The sequence below is a fragment of the Lampetra planeri genome, chromosome 21 (assembly GCF_965212315.1).
Source record: "Lampetra planeri chromosome 21, kcLamPlan1.2.h2, whole genome shotgun sequence".
NCBI lineage: Eukaryota > Metazoa > Chordata > Hyperoartia > Petromyzontiformes > Petromyzontidae > Lampetra > Lampetra planeri.
Window position 1 is genome coordinate 6,023,354 of NC_136127.1, and position 19,083 is coordinate 6,042,436.

The following is a 19,083-nucleotide window of genomic DNA, read 5'->3' on the forward strand; positions in this document are numbered from 1 at the left end:
CTTAGACAGTCGGTTCATTGATATGCAACAGAAATCGTTTCATTATTTCTTTTTCGTGCAAGTTAGTTATTTCAATAACAGACATGTAAGAAAAAAAAATCTGAGTTCTAAGCTAATCGGTGACATTATTCAAGCAGGGGTGGTCAGTTTTTTTTGTGATAGAATTTGGTCATTACTGCATGCCATTTTTAAGGCTGTTTAACAGACTTAAATGTTCCTGGCTAAAGTCTATGAAATTAAAAAAGCTCCCAATGTGAAGAAATATATACCGTACGGAGCTTTACTTTTGCAAAACTTTTGAAACGTGGGAATGCAATTGACTTTCTGTTTAAAGTTGCCCGTTCCAAGCCAGTAGGAGATTGCTATCAGTTTGAATGAAAAAGCTGTCTCCAACTTGCGCGAACCAGTTAAACTAGTTCCCTTGTTTTGTATTTGTTTGCTGCGTAGGTCCAAGTGTTGATCCGCTACACTGCATTAGCCCAAGTTATCGCTCGCGAGTGGGCCACGAGTAATGTAGTGCCTTCCACCAAAAATAAGTGGATGTGTGTGTAACTATAAGAGTGAATCTGCGCACCATTACTCGTGATTGACTCACACTTAAGCTGATCATGATTGTCATTTGTATCCGTCTAATTGCAGACTATCAGCTGATATGTGCAGTGCATGTATCCAGCATCCTATATTTGAAGCTTTCGTGACTGCAAGGATTCATACTCTTCGTTTTTTCGGTAAAGTCACGTAGGTAAAAAATGAAATTAAAATTAATTAAAAATAAAATAATATAATAATAAAAAAAATGGCGATTTTTATTATTATTTTATTTTTATTAATTTTAATTTCATTTTTTACCTACGTGACTTTACCGAAAAAACTAAGAGTATGTATCCAGTTCATCATCATCAGCCATTGTCTATCCACTGTTAAATGGAGGCCTCCCCACTAGGGCTTTGGAAATTCTGGACAATTCCTAGAGGAATTTCGTTTTTTTTTATTGGCCTATTTCCATGATACAATATACATACACGAGTGAGCATCTGTGTGTGAATACACACATGCGTGAGTGAGCGTTCAATCATATTTTAGTCTCGATTGTCGCGTGTCCTTCTGGTGACTCCATTGGTAGTCCCAGTGGTCTTGAGAGTGCAAGTATCAGCTCGAGAGGTCCCAGTGTTAGTCCTGTTTGCCCAGGTAATAGCAATGCAGTTCCAGTGTTCCTGGTTGTAGTTAATCCCAGGAATCTGAGCAGTAGTCCTACTGGGCCTGGCTTCCCAAACATTGGTGCCAGAGGTGCTGTGGGGGGGACCTCGTGGAACCCCTGCTGGGCTTGGTGGGAGGCAATGAATGAGCCCAGGGTTTATGTAAATTGAGTTGCCCTTTGTGTATGCTTGAATATACATGTAATTGCTCCATGTATAGTCAGGGTGGAATTTGGCCAGTTGCATGCCCTTGGCACTGGTGATGATTTCAATGGCGACACCGGCGATTCTGGCTGACTTTTATCGATCATAATAGCCATTGAAATGTATGGCGGATGCTGATGTAATATGTTTCAATGGTGATACCGATGGTTATGTCTGGCTGGAATTGGGTCGGTATCAGCGAGGTGGCATGAACCAAAATTGCCATTGAAACATGTCTTGTATCCATTGGCCATGTGCTTCAACAGCAGTTCCGCAGGCCCTCTCTTATTGCTCTAATGCCACAATGGGCTCTCCACACAAAGGCTAAACTAAACTATAAACCAAACATTTATTTTTTATTTTACCAGGTAAGGTCCACTGAGCTATATAGCTCTTTTTCAGGAGCAACCTGGCCACAAATGATAGATGAACATTTATAGCAGCCAAATACTCTCAATGCATGTTTATACATGTGGTGGGAAAAACTAGAGGACCTGGAAAAGTCCACTCGACCACAGGGAGAACATGCAAACTCCAAATAAACAGGCATCATGTTCGGAGTCGAACCGATGACCGACCTCCTGCATACCAGGTGAGGGAGTTAACATCTCACCACCATGGGACTCCCACCGCCCCCATATTTCGGATTCCATTCGAAATCGTATTTGATTTTATGAAGGACATCAAAACTCTCCGCTAAGAATCGTGGGATTCGCCCAACCCTACGCCCCACGCTGTCATCATCTTCCATGGTCCTGAAATGTCACAATCCATCTCACTCTTGCAAATTCATTGATCTCATTGCGCTCTCTCCATGCTGGTCATCCACTCGGGTATGATCTTTCATTTGCTTGCTGATTATCTTCTTAATGGTAAATAAATAAATCAGTAGAGTGTTTTACCATTGCAGTACAGTATTATAGCATTCAGAATTTTTCGATTTAAAGCTTTCGTGACTGCGGGGATTCATATTCTTGGTTCTTTCGGTAAAGTCACGTAGAAGGGAAATAATAATAACATTTCTTGCTGTGGTTTTCACACCTGATGATGGTTGCTTGCGTTGCAATCGAAACGTCGTGAGAATGTTATTGTTTTATTTTATCATTTTATTATTTCCCTTCTACGTGACTTTACCGAAAGAACCAAGAATATGTCGCCTTCAGAATGTTTAGTTCTATTGTTGTCATTTCGGAACACATTTGACAAATAAATAAAGTGGTACATGACATTACCATAGTTAAAAATTAAATTTCGGTTCTCCTACGGAGGACACTCGATTCACCCCATTTGTCTCGGCTGTGGTGTCTGAGGATCAAATTTCCCTCGCAATTGGTTTCGTGGGTGCCTGCTGTGGCCGTTGGAGGAAATTGAGAGATAATTGGTGTCCCAGCTTATTGCTCAACCGCCTCGGGGCTGGCTTTAGCAGTCCCTCTTGGCTCCTATTCAATCACGGGGAGGAGGAAGAAGTGGTGAGAGGAGGTAAGGAGAAATCGCGTGTTGGGATTTTCTCTTCTGGATACAGTCCCTCGTGTTAATTATGTTATTGAGAATCTGACTTAAGCCACATAAACAATGCCTAAATCTGACTCATGTTGTGGCAGTAATCAATATTATTGCCAATGTATGAATTAAGCCTTGCGTTTAGTTTATCCCAAAGAAAGAAAAAAGACGGGAAATGCACGAAAATACAGGGAAAAGGATACAAGAGATAAAACATTGCTGCCAAACTGTGTATTGTAAATTATTATTTAATTCAAACTGTTTACGTGTTTCCACGCTGGAAACTTAACACCATAACACAACCACTTGTGTTTGCCCATGGCAATCCATTAGTGTTCAGCAGGAGCCATTGCCACCAATACATTCTGTGGCTTCCCAAACCGCCGGTGCTCGCCGCCCCCTTCACAGTGGACCTTAAAGACCCCTGGACGTTATTCGAAAAATAAGTAGGCCGTGCCTGTGTGTGTACGTCGTGGTCTATATGTAAAAAAAATCGCCAGGAAAATGAATGCTCAGTTGGGAAAACTCCCCTGGCTATGAAATTTCTGCAACCGGAGGTCTTTTGAGGTCAGAAAAATGGCGATGAGAATACTGCAGCTCGAATACCAAAAATGTTCTAAAGAGTTGAGGATTTTATTTAATAAAACATCAGTGCCTGTTGCAGTCACCTTCTCTGGCGTGGTTGGCTACTTACTTAAGGTGCGAAAGAAGTTTTACATACATACAGAGACCAGAGCTTATACAGTACTGTACTGGACACTAGATCATGACAGACGTGTAACGATTCGTCGTTTTGAAACATAATTTTATGTTCACGATAAATGTTTGGAATCGTGTATGTGTAAGAAACGATAGTGATTTATATAAATTATATATACATAGTTCCAACCACATGTCAACGTTGCATGTTTACTGGGTTGAGGGGTCACGAAACTTACAAGACGAAACATACGAGATGGACAATTCTGTCCCAGTGGGACAAAATAACCTTGAACCCCAAGTCATGTCAATTCGCGCAATCCAGGGGATGAGAAGCGGCCAATCTTTAGATACCTGTCGCTTAAGAATGCTACGGAATTAATGTAACTGGAGAGAAAAAAAACATGACCTATATTTTGAATGCAATCACTGTGCTGTACTATGTATAGGATCGCACTAAACGATGTGCGATTCTGGTCCTTTTGGTAAAAAATAAAATTCACTCCTTCTTTCCTGCCCTCACCAGCAGTTTAATTTACTCTCCTGCATGCAGCTATACACAGAATACAGTAAATTGTTCAAAGTGTCTGTTTTTTCAGTAGTGTAAGGCACAGTAGGCATTTAATAATGCATTGATTCAACAGTTATGATACATTGGATCCTGTAATGTATGCTAGAATCAAATGTGCATTTCTTTTGCAAATTACATGGAAATTATATGTTATTGCCATTGGAACCTCATTTGCCAGTAAAAAATATGATAATTGGTTTTTTACCCTTCTATCTGGCAACAAAACTGACACCTTTTTTACAAGGAGTCATATTTGCATATACCACAATACCTGCAGTCATAATGCAAACAAAAAACATAACTCTGATAATGTATGCACTGCATACAAAACATAACTCTGATAATATATGCAGTGCATACATTATCAGAGTTATGTTTTTTGTTTGCATTATGACTGCAGGTATTGTGGTCTATGCAAACATGACTCCTTGTAAAAAAAGGTGTCAGTTTTGTTGCCAGATAGAAGGGTAAAAAAACAATTATTATATGTTAATGATTTGCATTCCAAGGCCTCGAGAGATGGTGAAGGCTTGGTGAGACATTCACCCAGCAGTGGATTGATTATGGCTGACGATGATAATATACCAATGCTAATCAGATGAATGGAGTGAGCGAAACTGCTTTAGTGTAGCAGAACAAATACTCTATCAAACAATGCAAATGAGATCATTAAAGTGAGACGCAGAATCTCCTGTGCGTATTCTTAAATCGACGTGTGTTTCTGAATATAAAAAAACACAAACTCGTTAGTAATTGGTGGAATGGCGGTGAATCACCTATAGTAGCCCGCACTAGGCAGCGCGAAGAGTAACAGCGTGGAACAAAAACTCTGTGGTTGCCAGAGCTGCGTCTGGCACAGCAACTATTAGGCCACCCTTCGCAAACCTGGTGGGTGTCATACTCTGCATTTTTTTACCATTCAATTTTATTCAACCCTTGTTTTAACGTCCATTGACTAAAAGTAGTGCCCTTGCACGTTCTGCTGGCCTCATGTCCTCTTCATCATTTGCGTTTCACGACTAAGGGCTTCGCACTCGCACACTATATGGTAATTTAATTTCTCTGTCAACTAATTACATCGGCAGGATATATTGTATGGTACAGCATATACATAGAGAATGCATGCCGTGGGCAAAATTCACGTTATTAAAGAATGTGCTCCAGTAGCGGGGGAAGCTGATTCCAAGCAATATAAAAGGTCGGATCCAATTTCCACAAACATGAAATTTGAAGACTCATGTTTTTGGGCCTTACCTCAACGACAGTTCACAACTCCCTATTTGTGCATGGCCTGAATGGCCATTTTTAGTTTCACAGGAGCGTTCTTGAACATGCAACTTAAAGGTAAAATACTAGAGTACCGTACTTTAATGCACAACAGTACAGGAATATAACTGAACTCCAATAATCTGCACATTCTTGTAATTCGCACACCGCGACGGATTGAAAATGCTTCTTCAGACCACAGGCTGTGGGCCATAGAAGCTTTGTTCAAATGTGTCATTTTTGTATTGTCAGTATCTGAATGAAAACAAATGGTAAATAGCCGGTTACCGGTTTGCCGTACATCTATGACATTGAGGGAGCTTCTGTGTAGTAATGATTAGCACATCTGGACTTGCAATCTGGAGGTCACCGGTTCAATTTGACCTACCAGCGTGGCCGCAGTTGAAACAATGATGCAGGTTTCTTAAATCCCCGCGCCACCTCTGTCTGTTCAGCAGTGTAATTGAGTGCCACCGTTAGTTGATCGGCAGGTCACGTGGTGCGGCAAAATGTAGGTATATTTTCCTAGACATCTGGTTAGCATGGAAGAGGAGACCAAATACCCCTTAGAGCTTCTGCTTGCGGAGGCTCTTCCTACAGCGGTGGATTGAGCGTGCAAGCAATTGCAGGGTTGCACCTTTACCTTTTAACCATTTCCTGCAGAGTGGGTCCCGTTTGCTGCTGAATATTGGAACGCGCAAGCAGTTCAGTATAAATTTTATATAGAGAGGCATAGCCGTTGTGTTTTAAGACATTGTACATCTTCACCGCAGAGAACTGTAGCGACACAACCGCACTGATAGCTGGCGTCAAACTGTGCCACACGCCCTCCCGCATGGCATTGTGGGAGCCTCGGTTACGTGTATGTGATCAGTTTGGGAAAGGGTTAACTGACAACGTGGGCTAATGTCCTTTGGCTGCCGTGTGGTGTATACGTTCGTGAGTGCCAATTGGTGCATTCATGACTAAAATTGCATTGGAAACAGTTACCAGGTCCCGACTTTCCGAAAGCGGTTACTGGTCGTTAACAACCCTGACCCCCAGTGCAGGTGCGGGTGAATCCCTTCACATGGAAATGGGCCGATTGCACCATGAGTCTGGGTGCTGTTCAGGCAAGATCGGTGAAGTGGAAGTGCCATTCTAAATGTAGACCGATGCCTATGTTATACATTTCAAAGGTGATTCCGGTCAATACCAGTCGGCCGATAACATCAAGGACTTTCCACTATACCAGCCAGGTCCAAATGGGCCTTCCGTTCTTAATTGAATGCCACACTGGGCTCTGCGCAGCCCCAACCGCCCTTAGCTGACGCTAAGAATAGAATATCCCATTAAATGACAGGAATTGTGAGAATATCCCAGCTCTAATGATCAGTGTTCCATGGTGTGCTTCATTATATAGTACTACGGTGGTAATCTCATTTCATTCAGGTTTATTTAAAAGTCATACTTTCGTAAAGTACCAGTTCGTTATACCGCACATTCATCGAGTTAAATGTGGTTACTGATGATGTTTGATGTAGTGCTCACTCTTCATATCTATAGTTTTTGGCGTGTAAATTTGGTATGGAAGCACTGATGCATTGTTTGACTGTGACAGATGTAATGGTGCTCATTTAAATGCAGTCTTCATTGAACAACACTCCGCATGATGGCGAGACCTGGATGTTGCGATGTTTAACAAAAATATCACTTTTTTCTTTAGTGATGTGCTTTTTTAGTTCGTGTGCAATTATAACGCACAGTTGTTTCTTAACATTGTTTAGTTGTGCTTTTAAATGAGTTTCAGATCGATTTAATCGAACCTTTTTTTCCGATGCCGTCTCAATCCATCAATTTAAATGAGCACGAAAAATAGAATTTGGTCACAGCCTGTTCAACGCTGACTGGATCCACGCTGCCGTGTAGCTGCGTGATGACCCATCATCACTCAAAACGGCTGAGTCTTACTCTGGGTGATTGCAGAGTTTGTCGCGAATGCAGCACTTTTTGAAAGCACGGCAAATCGAAGAGTGCACACCGCCCTGATCTTCTTCCCGTTTAAATCACGCCCTTAGTGCCAGAGGCTTAACATACATTAACATACATTATCACATATTATCGCTTACTCCAGTGTTTTTTTTTATTGTTCACATTCCTGTGTTTATTCGTGAATTCACCACATTTGGAATTATCCTTAAGCGGTTTGGCGAGTCGAAAACGTCCATTGATAGCTGCTGCGTCTGTAACGTCACTGAGAGGAAGCGAGCTTTTTTGTAATTCAGGGAGGGATGTAGCAGCGGCAAGCGTTGTCAGTCATTTCGTTGGAAAATTGTGCGTGTGTTGTGGCCGCGACTCAAAACACTTTATTTTCCATTAAAAATTTCCTGCATATAAGTAGAAGGCAGGATGTGACATAATGGCCAGTTGTTTATCACAGTAGGCTCCCATAGTACATTGTGTGAATTTGTGATCGCCTTTGGAAATGTGTTGGCCCACGAATGATTTGTAAAAGGGTGTTTTTATAATAATTGAAACCCTAATCCGGAGTACCAACTGGGCTCCTTTGGCGTGTTGTACATTTTGATTTAAAGCTTTCGTGACTGCAGGGATTCATATTCTTGGTTCTTTCGGTAAAGTCACGTAGAAGGGAAATAATAAAATAATAAACATATATAAAAACAATAAAAATTCTCACGACGTTTCGACTGAAACACAACAAGCAATCATCATCAGGTGTGAAATCCACAACAGGAAAAAAAATTATTGCTGTGGATTTCACACCTGATGATGATTGCTTGTGTTGCAGTCGAAACGTCGTGAGATGTTTTTATTGTTTTTATATTAATATTATTTTATTATTTCCCTTCTACGTGTTGTACATGTTTTTGGAATATTTTTTTTGTTAGTTAAAGACATGTCAGTACAGCTCAGGAGGCCTGAATAGTCTGTAACCCACTGAGCTATCTGCTGTAGTGAATACCATTGGCATATAAACTGTAAAAAGTGGAAGCATTAATATTTGATAGCTCACCGAGCAAAGTTTTTTTGCCATTGTTATGCCCTCTTGCTTGCAGTGGTTGAAAAAAAGCTTTAACAAAAAAAAAACTTGGGAAAAATTCATTGTGACATATTATGATGGGCTAAAAGCACGATAAATAATGCAGCTGCAGGGCGACCAGGTGTTATTTCAATATAAAACCTAACGCAACAGTTGGGGGGGGGGGAGAAAATACTTAACGTAAAACAAATTGTGGCGGGTTCTGTCGATTGTTAGGCATCGGCATGGCGCTGTGTTTGTGTGAAACAGACCTGAAAATGAAATGAAGTCCTGTGCGAGCATTTTTATTGTTTCCCTTTCGGCAGCGAGAGCCATTTCTGTGTTGTCAGGGAGCCTGGTTAAAGCCGTCGCCTGCAACGTTTGCATTTCACTTTGAGCACTCGCTCGAATAATCCGAGGGGAAACAAAATATAAAAAACCTATAAGTACCCCATTGTCTAATTTAACATTCTCTGCACATGTTTTTTTAACAATCTATCAAGTGTTTAATTTGAAAACTATTTCTCACATTGTGTATGCGACGTTTGGGCCGTTGTGTGCACAGAGAGGTGTGGCAAATTATCTATAACGGAGCGTGGACACTACGTTTCCAAAGAAGTCCCTTCCTGAAAGTTTGCCAGGAATTGTCTGTGCTCTGCAGGGAGAGAGAAGGGTAACATCCTGGTCAAAACTGACATGGAACCGCATGTGACAAAAATGTGATGATCGCGATACGTGACGATGATGGTAGATCTGCACATCTCACTACGTAACACGAAGCTGAAATGTGTTGTTATTTTTTTTCTATTGTCAAATAATTAAGTATGGTAGTGTAACTACGACGTATGTTTTTTTTTGTACCCTGTGCTCGTTCTCTGCCATGTTTCGTTGCTGCTGTGCTCACGCACAACGGATCTCGCTCCTAAAATAGCCAGGCAACTCAATGAATGGGCATCATCTGTGGAACACATGAAATAAACTGAAACGTTTGCGGTTGTGCCTTACAGCCCTCCAATGAGTTTTTAGCTCGTACATTTTTTGCAGTGTTCAGTTCCTGATTAAGCTTCTGGCACGTGGAGTGAAACATCGAACATCGTGTTGGACAAACGCGCGTTACAACCCAAACCCCAACAGAGAGTGGTAACGTATTTTATCGTGATTCGATTATAACATTTCTGTATTTTAAAGGACATAATAAATACACTTTTTCTTCAGCAAGTGAGGGAAGGTCTGTGTCAAAATATCACAAACAGAATACAAAAGGGGTTATGAAGTATACAATTAATTATCTTGCCATACCTTCCTCAAACAAAATTGCAGAAACCTCAATCATATAAACTTACAGTGCGGCATTACCGATTTTAAAAAAAGTAGTGTGTACAATTATATTGTTAAATACAATTGGTTCTGTAGAAGAAAAGTATGGCCAGTACCATCTTTCAAGACGCAAAATGTGAGTGTGGTTTCCGTTAATCCAGCCCAGACTAACTGCATCCAGATTTAAAGTACAATACGGAAGCTATTCCTCGACTGTTTTTCAAGCACAGACCATCAAATGTACCGTGTGGGATTTCTGAAGACCTGAACAGCATTGTTAAGAAACCAGGTCTATAGTCATTGCATATTCGGGGCACTTGTATACAATGCTAAAATCAATATTGATGTGAAAGCAATTATTATTACGTGTAGTCTTATCGACATGTGAATGCACACACAATTCATAATGACAGAATGACAGGAAAGAGGGGATGGGTGTAAACAATGTAGACAAAGTTTGGAGATGGGATTAACTTTAATCCCATTATCTTCACATTACTCACCTATCACTTGTTAAGCACCGCGGCTTACCCCAGCTCTCATGCTTGTTAGTGCTGGATTGTGAGTGGTGATAGATTGACCACGTGTGGTGTTAAATCGACCCCGGTGCCCTGAAAACTGCACAAACCGTCCAAGCTGCGTGCGTGCGTGTGACACGCAGCACTGGGGAGGTGCACAAACACAACCCGCATGGTGACAAAAAACAAACCCGTGTGAGTTTTAAAGTTCGTCGTCCTTCCCTCCGATTAGCACGGTTGGCTACGTACGATGTGAAAGAAGTTCAAGATCATTTGTGCCTTCTTGCCAACCAGCCTCCACCCATTTTGCTGTGTCTCAAATTGAGGTGCCCTGTATGCGGGCAGACAAATGCAATACTTACCCGCATGCCTACGTGCAAGCTTGTAGAGGCATGCTGGTTGGCAAGAATGCAAGCAAGCGCAAGTGTGCACACATCCGCGCAATACATACTTGGACAGGTTCCTCATTTAGCCTCGTAGACTGTCAGGGAGAGTGCTGCCATTGAGCAAAAGTGTAGCGATGCATATTGGGGGCTGCGAGATCCGCGCACACTTATTGTGCACATGCGGAAAGTGCGTACGCCCAAACACAGGCGAATGTGCGTGTCCATAAGCACGCACACGTGTGCATGGCTGCGAGGCTTTTCAGTGTTGGCATTGGTGGGGTGGAGCTTACTGAAGCGGTGTATGACTTCAGCTCCATTGATCCCTTTGCCTTTTGTCCTGACGTGGGGATGGTGGGGGAGGGAGCTTTGTGACTGAGTGAGGCCATGTTTGAAGTCTGTGTTGGTCGGGGTGATGGGGTCTGATTCAATAAATGGGGCACATTGGAATATTCCATTCAATTGAAGGGGTTCGCTCGCTCGGGTGTTTCGTGCCGTGGATTCGTAGTGAAGGCTTCCAGTCGGAGCCGTTTCACACGTTATGAAATTATTTTCTTTTCTCACTCTGCTATTGCCTCTTCCAGCCACTCCAAAGTGACTTAAAATATATATAGATAGTGTCACATATGGCGGTCACGTAGCCACCCTGACCAACTTTCCGGCCACACGCATTGTGGTATATGTGCGCGGTGTAACTATCATCCTCTATAGATGTTCGTATGTATCTGAGATTTTTACATACCCACTTACACGTGTCCCCAGTCTCACACACGCGATGATTTTCTGCAACATTCCTCTAGTCGTATGCCTAATATCCAACATTCATATTAGCCCTGCCCTAAATTCGGTCTGAGCAAAATCCTATCATCTGTACGACGATTGTTCCATCATCCAAGCCTATCCATAATACAGTGTTTTTTGGGTTAGATCGCGTAAATATAAATGTGTCGTTAAACCCACCACCACCTGACACAGCCAATTAGTAAGGTTTGTCGCGTAAACAGAACATGCCAATTCGTTACCAGTACAGCACACCGGTGTGTTTACGCGATCAAGCGCACAAAAAAAACCCTGTATTATAGATAATATTGGCCGCAAAAGCTTTGGTGTTAAACTATCTAAGCCTATGTGCAGCTGTGTGGCTCATCAGTAAGCGGGTGAGTGGCTTGAAATTGTCATGAAGTTGCGAGTTCAAATCCTGGTTGGTGGTTATTTCTGCCCACCATTCCTCCTGGGTATATACATTGATTACTACTTTGTGGGGAAGTCAACAGAGGTTGGCCTATGATTATACACACCCCTGCCATAGGAATGTGGCATTTCCACCACTGACTCAGGGTTCTAAATCGGAGGCGAGTGCTGGCTAATGCTCATTTGAGCAGAACATCATTTTGACTTGAATAAGAGGAGTCATCTGGAAGTGGAATAAATATTCAACTAATTGCACCTCTGACAGCTGGTTACATATTCTGCGAACGAAGTTCAACATACGTACATCTTATCCGAGTATTATTGTTGTAATGAGTGACCCAGAAGTGGTGGCAGGTTCATTATATTACCAGTTTTGTACAAAAAAGCACTCTGTTTTTGTGCTTTATGCAAAAACAATCGGCAGTTGCTGAACTGCATTGTTACGAGTCCAAATTGTATAGTTGCGAGCTTGAAACGCATGATTTGTCCGACCTGCCCTATTTTTATGTTATGATGCATTTTCGCATCATTTACAGATTTGATTATCCGTCTGCTCGTGTCTATCTGCATCTGGTGGTGGACAGGAGTGAGGTGCACATCTGTTCGTGCCGCCCCCTTTGTTAAATTGAATACGAGGTGTATGCATACACGTGCCGATTGCCTATTTGTGTTGGAGCAAAGTGTGTATCTGCAGACTTATCTAGCCCCTGAGTGAGATTATAGGATGAATGCCCCTTGAAGGAGAAATGATGGCACACCTGCATTGGCTTATGCACCGTTGAGGGGCTTAACTTTTGCTGTTTACCTTTACTTGTTTGTTTGAAAAGCACTCTATTGTGGGGTCTGTCTTGGGAGAGCCATATGACTAGGATCATTCCATTCAATTACAGGGGGGAGGGAGAACAAAACGTTGAACCTTTGCCAGATGCTAACCTTATCTTAAATTGCAGGTTTGGTCTTGTGCTCCATTCAGGTGGAGCACATTTGATGTGTTAAATTGAATCGTTAGCAAAATAACAACCCATTGCATCAGCCTCGCGTCTCCACGGGTCTGAGACTTTCATTTACTTATTAACGTGCACTCTACCCTTTTCATCAGTGGCAAAGTCTAATAACTCCTGTTAACTCAAGCGTTTAAGAGTGCATGCGTGCGTGTGCACACATAAGCGAGTGTGTGTGTGTGCGCGCCTGCATGGGTTTGTGTGTATGCATGCATGCATGCGTGTGTGCGTGTGGAATTGTTCCAGCGTATGTTGTCATCCTCTGTCTGCCTGTGTCGTTGTGTGTGTGCGCTGTGCTACGAAACTGACGAGCAGAGTTGGATTCCCGCTCGATGCCATCATCAGTGATCCTATATATCTAAATGGTCCTGGGTTCCTCCCCTTGTTCAATTCGGCCTTTAAATGAGTACCTGGCGTAGTGTGTAAACATCAGCACGATTTCTGACCCCAACACTCCCTCGCGTGACGTGTGCGGCCTTAATAGATGCTCACTAACATCGCTGGCTCTGCACGGCTATAGGGGCGAGAACCTTTGTCGTTGGTGTTCATTCCTTCGTCCATGCGGTGTAATGGTGCACGTATGCGTTTAGTCCACGCGTGAGCGCGCATGCACATACATGGGTGAGCAAACGCACATGTGCTTGCTTGTGCTCCTGCACATTTACGCATGGTGTGTGTGTGTGCGAGGGAGAAATGGGCGGGGGTTAAGTATTGGGTAGGCAGGGAGACGGGGAGAGGGGTGGGGTGCTGCTGCTGCTGTCTGTGAAGCGGCAGGGCTGGCTAGAGAGGAGAAGGGGATGGATTGTGCGTGCAGTGTGTTCAAGTTACATTTGCAAGTTGCCGGGCGCGTGGCCGTTCGTTCAGCCCCTCTCCTCTCTCGTGTGCATCGTCTCTGCCGCAGGTAGGGGGATTTCCAGAGTTGTTTTTAATCGTTTTATAGTTTTATACCATTGGTTTCATTGCTGAGTAGAGCCATATTTAGTTATATCCTATGTTCTGTACCTTGAGATGCACCAATGTGTTGCATTATTAGTATAAAACATCAATTTAGTAAACATCGGTAATGAATGAATAAACATAAGTTCATGACAGCAAACGATCATAAAGTGTAACAAATAAAAATGCTAAAATATATACAGGACTGTTTTTTTGTGTTTGTTTATTGGGCTTCCCCCACACCTCCCGATTAGCATGGTTGTCTATGTACGGTGCGAAAGAAGTTCAGATCCATACAATAGTAAATGTTGATTCAATGACTCCACCATAACTACTGTAACTTTGAATGGGCCTGACCACAATCTGGAGTTGTGATTTGGAGTGGGGGCAAGGCAGCGATGTCTGTGTCGTCGAGTTTTGTGACCTTGTGCCGGCTAGATTCAGACATTGTGAAGAAGCATCGGCCTGCTGCGTTTTCAAGTGGCTGTCAACAGATGAGATGTTAACTCCCTCACCTGGTATGTAGGAGGTCGTAGGTTCGATCCCGACTGACGCCTGTATATTTGGAGTTTGTATGTTTTCCCCGTGGTCGCGTGGATTTTTCTCCCGGGTTCTCCGTTTTTTCCCTTTATATTTAGAAACATGCGTTTCGAGTATTTGGCTGCAATACATTTCCACACGATAAGCCACTTAATTGAGCTTTAATTTGTGGCCAGGTTGCATCTGAAAAAGAGCTATACAACGCAGTAGGCCTTACCTGGTAAAATAAAAATAGTAAATAGTGTAGTTTTAGTTTCATTTTCTGTTTGATTGTGGTGCTACCATTTATGGGAAGTAATATATTGCGAGTGAGCTGTCCTCTCAGCATAGTGACCCAATATAATTGATTGTAGATTCTGCTTTTGATGGTCTACCCAATGTTTATTTAGCCTGGAATGAACACTGATAGAGATTCACAATGCACTGTGCCACTGCAGCGAAATTGAAATTTGTATTCCCAACAAAGAATGATCATGTGTAGGTGGGTCTACATTGTATATCATTGTCATTTTGTTGTATCTGCAGCAGCAATGGAAAAGTAAAATTTGCAAACTTTTTACAATTTAAGGGCACTTTTTCTTAGTTCGAGTCCGTTTTATTTACTTGGCTGTTATATATTTCTCAAGGGAAATTTATTATATATTTTAATCTGAACATCTGTGTTTTGTTTAATACTGTCGTAGTAGTAGTCCTTTGTCTACCAGCCTTATCTGGTTCATACTCGTCATTAAAAGTAAAAATTGTATCTTGCATTGTGTGAAGCCTTTCGCATGCTCCGAAATAAATAATAAATGGAGCGTGTGACGCCGCTTTCTTTAGTGACAATCAGATCCCCGGGGGTAACCTTGTCATCTCTGCAGTTCGTTGCACATCCCTTGCAAATTTATCCTGCGTGTAAAGTGGCCGGCCCTCAAAAATTTGTTACATTTGAAACAACAAAATCAAGGAACGCAATACAAAATGCAAAAAAAGTAAAGTAATATAATGAGGGGAAGTGGCAGATATCTGAGCAGAGATTGACAGGAGCAGGCATGCCCGGCGCAACGCAAAATTGTGTCCGTCGGCACAAAACTTAACGCGGATTGCACGCCACAACGCGGCCGCCAATTACACGGGAAGAGAATGAGCGTAAAATCTCGAGCTTGTATGCGCAGATTTATACGATAGTCAGCTGTTTGGTAGTCACTGTTGAATGAGAACCTCCTCATGCAGGAACCACTTGCCCCCCCCCCACTCCCTCCGGGGCATCTTGTGCAGCTGTAATAAATCTCAATCTTACGCGAGGGTGACCCAGTTTCGTCCACCGCTTGTGCCTACCGCTGTGGGTTGTCCATTAGCGTCCGCGTGTGCGCGCGCGCGCGCTCTGTTTTGTGTATGTAAAATACACGATGTGTCGGTGTGTGTGTGGGGTTGTGCATTTTTGGTACTGCATAACACATTCCTGCGGAGGGAGCTGGTAGGAACGTTGGGTTGCTCGGTCAATGGCCAGGGTCAACGGCGGCGTGGTGTATTCCGCAAATATGCCCGACTGTGAGGGCGGGCACAAGCCGGCGTGAGTAGGTTAAACGTTGAGTTTTATAAGGGCACCACGGGGTGACCAGCCCCTCCCCACCCTTCCCACCCAGCTCCAGTCCCATCCTCCCCACCCAGCCCCTCCCCACCCTCCCCTCCCCACCAAGCCCCTCCCTGCACGACGGACGGACACAATAATCCCCTGTGGGATGGTGGAACCAGGAGGTTCCTACCAGTATAGCATCCTCGTGGAGGGTGGTGGAAGAACGTTATTTCGAGAGAATTCAAGGTGAAATATTCCTCGCGCAAATACGTATTGTTTCATTTCGTGCCCCTTTTGTAATAAATCAACAAACGAATCATCCGTCACCGGGTGACGAGGCTGACAGCGATAGAATTGATTTGGCCAAAATAAATACAGACGGTGCTAAAAGCTATAATGCCATAACTTTGTGTGGCTACTCGTGGAAGTGTAGTGAGTATTCAGGAGGCTTTGACGACGGGGTCGGAGGCACACTTATTTATTAATACCAACTCGTGTACAGTAACGGGTACACACAACACTTGAAGGGGTATCGTCCCCTTCACTCGTCTATCAGGGAGACACGACGTCTAACCCCGCTAACCTACGCCCGAGTCCTCCACTACGGAGCTAGGGGAGGCTACCTATCCCAGCCCTGGTCAACCTGGGATCCCGGCACCCTGAGTCTCCAGACCGGCTCTTATAAGAACGTCAGTCTGGGCTCTCGGGGCCACGCCACCGGCTTGCCCTGGTCGGTCCTGACAAGGACAGCGAGCCAGGGGAGCTCCGGGGCCTATTCTAGCTGGTCTTCACTCTTCGCTGGTTAAAGCTAATACTCGACCTCGAGCCCTCCGGCTCACCACCTTTTATAGCACTCGGCCCCCGGGAGGGGCCCGTGGGGGATGTAGGTGCGGACGTCGGTGCGAGCACCTCCTTCGTGTACAGCCCTAACCACGCCCCTTGTGTTTGTTTCCCATCCGTACCCATACATCTACACAATTACACCTCTACAGAAGTACACATTGCAGAGTGCCGGTCCCGACCCCGTATGCCCCCCCCCCACCCAATGCATTAGAACCCTCAGGCCCCCCCCACCCAATGCATTAGAACCTTCAGCCCCCCCCCCACCCAATGCATTAGAACCCTCAGCCCCCCCCCCCACCCAATGCATTAGAACCCTCAGCCCCCCCCCCCACCCCACCCAATGCATTAGAACCCTCAGCCCCCCCCCCACCCAATGCATTAGAACCCTCTGCCCCCCCCCCACCCAATGCATTAGAACCCTCAGCCCCACCCCACCCAATGCATTAGAACCCTCAGCCCCCCCCACCCCACCCAATACATTAGAACCCTCAGTCCCCCCCAACCCCACCCAATGCATTAGAACCCTCAGCCCCCCCCACCCCACCCAATGCATTAGAACCCTCAGCCCCCCCCCCCCCCACCCAATGCATTAGAACCCTCAGCCCCCCCCCACCCAATGCATTAGAACCCTCAGCCCCCCCCACCCCACCCAATGCATTAGAACCCTCAGCCCCCCCCACCCAATGCATTAGAACCCTCAGCCCCCCCCCACCCCACCCAATGCATTAGAACCCTCAGCCCCCCCCCACCCCACCCAATGCATTAGAACCCTCAGCCCCCCCCCCACCCCACCCAATGCATTAGAACCCTCAGCCCCCCTCCCCCACCCAATGCATTAGAACCCTCAGCCCCCCCCCGCCCCCACCCAATGCATTAGAACCCTCAGCCCCCCCCCCCACCCAATGCATTAGAACCCTCAGCCCCCCCCCACCCAATGCATTAGAACCCTCAGCCCCCCCCACCCCACCCAATGCATTAGAACCCTCAGCCCCCCCCCCAATGCATTAGAACCCTCAGCCCCCCCCCCAATGCATTAGAACCATCAGCCCCCCCCCCACCCCACCCAATGCATTAGAACCCTCAGCCCCCCCCACCCCACCCAATGCATTAGAACCCTCAGCCCCCCTCCCCCATCCAATGCATTAGAACCCTCAGCCCCCCCTCCCCCACCCAATGCATTAGAACCCTCAGCCCCCCCCCCCCCCAATGCATTATAACCCTCAGCCCCCCTCCCCCACCCAATGCATTAGAACCCTCAGCCCCCCTCCCCCACCCAATGCATTAGAACTCTCAGCCCGCCCACCTCACCCAATGCATTAGAACCCTCAGCCCCCCCACCCCACCCAATGCATTAGAACCCTCAGCCCCCCCCCAATGCATTAGAACCCTCAGCCCCCCTCCCCCACCCAATGCATTAGAACCCTCAGCCCCCCCACCCCACCCAATGCATTAGAACCCTCAGCCCCCCCACCCCACCCAATGCATTAGAACCCTCAGCCCCCCCCCCCCAATGCATTAGAACCCTCAGCCCCCCTCCCCCACCCAATGCATTAGAACCCTCAGCCCCCCTCCCCCACCCAATGCATTAGAACCCTCAGCCCCCCCCAATGCATTAGAACCCTCAGCCCCCTCTCCCCCACCCAATGCATTAGAACCCTCAGGCCCCCCCCCCCACCCAATGCATTAGAACCCTCAGCCCCCCCCCCCCACCTAATGCTTTAGAACCCTCAGGCCCCCCACCCCACCCAATGCATTAGAACCCTCAGCCCCCCCCCCCACCCAATGCATTAGAACCCTCAGCCCCCCCCCCCCCACCCAATGCATTAGAACTCTCAGGCCCCCCCCCCACCCAATGCATTAGAACCCTCAGCCTTCCCCCCCACCCAATGCATTAGAACTCTCAGGCCCCCCCCCACCCAATGCATTAGAACTCTCAGGCCCCCCCCCACCCAATGCATTAGAACCCTCAGCCCCCCCACCCAATGCATTAGAACCCTCAGCCCCCCACTCAATGCATTAGAACCATCAGCCCCCCCCCCCCCACCCAATGCATTAGAACCCTCAGCCCCCCCCCACCCAATGCATTAGAACCCTCAGCCCCCCCCCCCCCCCACCCAATGCATTAGAACCCTCAGCCCCCCCCCCCCACCCAATGCATTAGAACCCTCAGCCCCCCCCCCACCCAATGCATTAGAACCCTCAGCCCCCCCCCCCCACCCAATGCATTAGAACCCTAAGCCCCCCCACCCACCCAATGCATTAGAACCCTCAGGTCCCCCCCCACCCAATGCATTAGAACCCTCAGGCCCCCCCCCACCCAATGCATTAGAACCCTCAGTCCCCC

General features: G+C 45.6%; 1 protein-coding gene across 2 annotated transcripts in view; it reads left to right on the forward strand.

The window, feature by feature from the left end:
- The window catches only part of LOC144724566 (catenin delta-2-like), a 279,333-nt gene that overhangs the window by 12,637 nt on the left and 247,613 nt on the right, over positions 1-19,083 (forward strand). The window contains exon 1 of one of the 2 annotated variants that reach the window (XM_078603837.1): positions 13,687-13,766. The exons of the other annotated variant lie outside the window; for it this stretch is intronic. The gene's annotated coding sequence lies outside the window, so the exon portion shown is untranslated. Of the gene's footprint in view, positions 1-13,686; positions 13,767-19,083 lie in introns of those variants that run through there. 2 annotated transcript variants of the gene reach the window in all.